The following is a 5100-nucleotide window of genomic DNA, read 5'->3' on the forward strand; positions in this document are numbered from 1 at the left end:
TATAATGGAAAAGAATCTGAAAAAGAACACAGGTATATATATGTATAACTGAATCACTTTGCTGCACACCTGAATCTAACACAGCACAGTTGTTATAAATTAGTTATAAATCAACTATACTTCAATAAAAAAAAAGGAGAAGGGGGAGGGGGAGAAAGGACAGGAGGAAGAAGAAAAGGAACAGAAGAAGGGAGAAAAAGAAAAGGGCAAAGGGCAAAAGGGACATATTACTGTGTCTTTCTTAGAATTCTTCCTGAGTATAATTCTGTTCCCATCTCCTTGGCCGGAACTGGGTCATATGGACACCCCTAGTTGCTGGGAAATCAGTAGTTTAAACTGAACACGTTGCAGCTGAATTAGAAAAATGTTCTGACAGAAGGGAAAAGGAAGCGGGGGAAGGGAGAAATTAGGAGTTCGGGACTGACATATACACACTGCTCTATATTAAATAGATAACTAGGACCTACTGTATAGCACAGGGAACTCTACTCAATACTCTGTAATGGCCTATATGGGAAAAGACTCTAAAAAAGAGTGGATATAGGTATATGTATAACTGATTCACTTTGTATACCCCTGAAACTAACACAACATTTTAAATCAACTATCCTCCAATTAAAAAAAAAAGAGTTCATTGATGAGGAAATGAAGAATTAAGTGAATTAACTAAAATCAAATAATAAATCACATTCTAAGGGGAAAAAAAAAGAAGGGAAAAGGAAGAGAACGTACCTGGTCTAGGGAACCAGGGGTGTCTGCCATCCTACCCAGTCCCCACTGCTCCACCCACAGTCAGAGAAGTCCTGCTTTTCAACCCCCAATGTCAGTGTCAGGGTTCCCTGCTCCTCCTCTCCAGGCAGTCTTGCCTGGGAACCATTCTCTCCTCTGCCTTGGGCCTCAATAGCACTAGTTTCCTCATCCCTTCATCTTGGGAAGAGAGAACGAAGCAGCTGCAGCTAACCGGCGTGGTCTGGGCCCAGGGTACCCGTGCCCAGGGAACCAGTTCTGAAGACACTTTGGTTAAGCTGAGAGGTTGCTGGCTGGAGAGAGAGCATGGGAGAAAGTGTTCGGAATGCACCTGGAGAGGTGGGCTGAGGCAGGATCATGTAGAGTCTTGTGAGCTGCAATTCACTTAAATTCAACCAGTTATAAGAGAGTCACCATGCAAGACACTAGGGCGTATAAATGGAGTGAGATGCCTGGCTGATCCCAAGGAGTTCCCATTCTACTTGGGCCACACACACGTGCAATTAAACACAGTAAAATTCAGACTATGATATGTACAAGCACAGATGAAGAGACACAGTGCAGTTCATGACAGTGTGGACAAGACGGCTTTAATTTCAAGAAGGTGATATTTGAATTTCACTTTGCATGGTAGGTATGACTCATGTAAGTAGAGAAGGGAGGGAGAGGATATCTCAAGCAGAGAGGATTATATGAGCAGAAGTTTTGGGGTGGGAAAGCAAGCAATGTATTTGGATAATTGTGAGTGGCCCTCTTGAGCTGGGGGACAGCGTTTGCAAGGACTGGGGTGACCAGAGTGATGAGATGGGGAAGGCAGGGCAGAGAATGGGTCGGAGAAGAAGCAGAAAATGTAGGTGGGTGTCAGGTGGTAAAGACTGAATGTTGGATTTTAAGAAGTTGGATTTTAACTTGTAGAAAATAGGGAGACTTGGAAGGTTTGAATCACATCTGTGTTGTGGAAAATTATTACCAAACAAGAGTTAGTGTGGGGTGGGGAGACTGAGGCAGAGGCACCAGCGGGAGGCTGGTACCTAGAACAGAAGCAGTGCGGGGCAAGGCATGAGGATGGTACACACTTTTCTGGATGAATAACTGAGTTGGGAAGGGATCAGGACCAAGGAGTGCTTTTGAAGTGAGAAGAGCTCTTTCAGCGAGGGGCTTAGCATTCGGCCGAGGGTGGGAGAGAACACGCTTTCAAAACCCTACAAAGTAAAATGAGTACGAATGGACCCAAGGTAGCAATTGGTGGGCAAGGTCTGCTCTGCTTCTGCAGTCTGCACCCTAGGATGAAACAGCACCCAAAGCTTGCTGTTTCTACTAGGAACTGCTAGGAGGGACGAGGGTCTCCTCGGTTGACTCCTGGTCTTGCCCCTTTAATTTTCCCTGCAGGCCCTCTGCTTCCTGTCCGTAGCTGTGTGACCTGGGTACTGACATATTGCAGGTCTGTTTTTGCCACAGTACAAGGGAACTGGGGCAAGTGTTATCCAGATGGAGTTTTAGCTGAACAATTGCAAGATACTTAGCTCAGCACAAGTCCTTTAAGTTCCCAACACTTACACTATCCTTCCAAACCCTACGTCCTGGCATGGATCTTATTCTGGGCATGGGGGGGGTGGTGAGAGTGGGGAGGGTTTTAGAAATGGCTTCTGTGCTTTCACGCCCTATGCCCACCGTGGCTGGGCACACCTGCCCCAGCTCTCTCTCTTTGCTCCTTGGCCTCTAGAGAAGCAGGGTTTCTTTCAGTTGGGATCCAAGCCGATTTCTCAGCTTCAGATGAGCACTGCTCTCCTGACAGCTCCTGATTCTTGACTGTAGGGTCCCCCACACTATGGAGACAGCAACTCCCCAATTCTTGCTTGCAGTAGTTTTCTTAATGCCCTTCAGTGGCTTCCCACTGTCGGGAGAATAAAAGCTGGACTCACCCAGGAACCACCAGGTCTGCCCAGTCTGGCATCTGCTTCCTTCTCCAGCCTGTCTCCTCTGCTCCAGAGCCACTGTGGCTCCTTTCACGACATGCTCCTTCTGCCTCAGGGCCTTTGCGCATGTGGCTTCTGTTCCCGTGTCAGAATCAGTTCCCAACCCTGCCTGTCACTCCCGTTCCTGGCTCCTTCACCTCATCTCCTTAACACCTCCTGACCCTTCAGCTCGCTTCTCAAACGCTACATCCTCAGGGCTCTGAACGCTGTTTTAATGACACACTTCTCCATGGGATTATTTGATCAATCTCTGCCTTGCCAATTAGCTCTAAGGGACCGTGACTATCCTTTCACTGTGGAGCCTGGAGCTTGGCCCAGGGCTCACTGCCCAGTAGCTCCTCATGCCAATAACTGTGTTGCAAGAATGAGGCAGCTGGTGACCTTTTTTTACTGACGCCCACATGTTTCATAGGGGCTAGATGTGTTTATTCCTCCCCTAGAAGGGAGCCAGGACTCCCGCTAGAACAAACTTGTGTGTGACTTCATAGCTGTGTCACCCCAAACTCCCTCAGCTGTGCCTCTGGATGGACTGGGGAGAAGCACATTTCAGGGGCAAGCCAAGGTCCTTCCGCACGTGAATGTAGCCCCGGCTGCCCCTCTGCGGCCTTTCACTGCTAAGGGGCATCTGAGTAATTTGGCCAAACACCTTGGAATTCTCTGGTAAGACAAGGGCTGGTACTAACAGGTGACTCGGCTTTGGAGTTCTGACCCCTGGCCTGTCTTTCTCAAACAGACTTTCAGACCTGGGTTTGAAGTGTCCTCACCGGGAGGAACTCCAAGAGGCAACACAGTGAGATGCTGGCAGGCAGTCCTCAAGGGCGTCTGCGAGGGACTAATCTACTTGCCCAAGGACACGGGCCTAGCGAGTGATTTTCAAAGGCACCCAAGGAACTTCGGGACTGGGCCAGAGAGACGTCCACTCTGTCCAAGGTTCTGTGCTCATGGAGTCCAACCTGTCCTCTCGAGGGTTCCCCACTCTTTCTCAGTGGCCATTTATGGCTTCCACATCTGTGCGAAGCCTTCCGGAATCCACGTATACTTCCTGCTTTGGGGTTTTGAGACTGGACCATTCATTAAAATAATTCAATCTAGGGTTCGAGCTGGAAGGGGCCTCTGGATTATCTAGCCCATGTCCTTCATTTCACAAATGAGAAAACTGAGGGCCAGGGCTTGGGGTGTTGAGGTAGGGCTGGGTCGCTTCCTGGCAGTACCCAGCGTACTAGGGTTCCGGGTGTGTAAGGAAGTCCCTGCGGCTCCTCTCGGGCTTGGACAGTTACAGCCTCTCTCAGGAACCGGCCCCCTCTCCCCCACCCCCAATCCTGTCGATCCCCCTCCTGGCTCAGGCTGGGCAGCCTCATGGCCGGCAGCATGGCTTCCTGGCTACCAACCGAGTGGCCAGCCCTTGCCGTGTCCGTGGTTTCTGCCAGTGCCTGGCCTCGGGCCTCGCAGCGACTGCCGGCTTACAGAGCGCTCGCTCTGAGCGCTGGGTTCAGCTCCCAGGGGTCAGGGTTCTCATCGCCGTTTCACATGGAAGGAAACTGAGGCTCAAGTGTTCCCTTCAGTGCTGTGCTCAAGGTCACATCACAGGTGCAGGTGCGGAGCTAGGATTTAAATCTGTTCATTAAGTTTGTCGTCTCGAATTTGGACCTGAGGAGTGGACTGGGGAGGGGGCGGTACTGTGAGCCGGCAGGAGCAGGACGAGGGGCCCTGATGAGGGGGATCTGGGCAGCAAATCTGTGGTTCTAGCGAGCCCCCGCCCTCAGCAGCCCCCCTGGCTCTTGCTAAAAATGACAAGTCCGGCCAGAACCGGCTCGCGCTCCCACGACACAGCCATTCATGCTTTAGGTGCGCATCCCACTTCATTGTCAAGACTTCCAATGAACGTGGGTTGCTGTGTCTGGTGCTGGGTTGTTTTCTCGTATTTTTCCGTCCCCCCTCCCCCCTCCCCGAGTTTACTATTTCGGAGAGACACTTAGCTCTGTCATCGTGTTTGTCTCGCTCCCTCCCCACCCTCAGCAGAGGAAAACCAAAAAGCCACAGCTGGCGGCGAATGCGCGCCGGCGCTGGCCCGCGCCCTCGACGGCGGTCTCCTGTTGCTTCTCGGAGCGGCCCGCCCGCCCTTTGAAAAAGAATCTCTCCCGCACTCGGGAGCAGCGGCGGCGCGCTCCGAGGAGCCGGCGGCGCGCGGCGAGCAGGAGAGGGTCTGCGCGCGGACGCCAGCCGGAGGTCGGCGGACGGTGACATCGCGGTCGCCGGAGCCCAGCCCCGGCTGAGCTCCCGCCCACCACTCCCCACCCCTGCAGGACGCGCCTCTCCAACAAGCCCCAACCCTTCCCAGCAGGGGAGGCGGGAAAAAAGCGAAAGCCTCGCCCACAGC

Source organism: Grampus griseus (genome assembly GCF_964374135.1).
Source record: "Grampus griseus genome assembly, chromosome: 8".
In the NCBI taxonomy this organism is placed as follows: domain Eukaryota; kingdom Metazoa; phylum Chordata; class Mammalia; order Artiodactyla; family Delphinidae; genus Grampus; species Grampus griseus.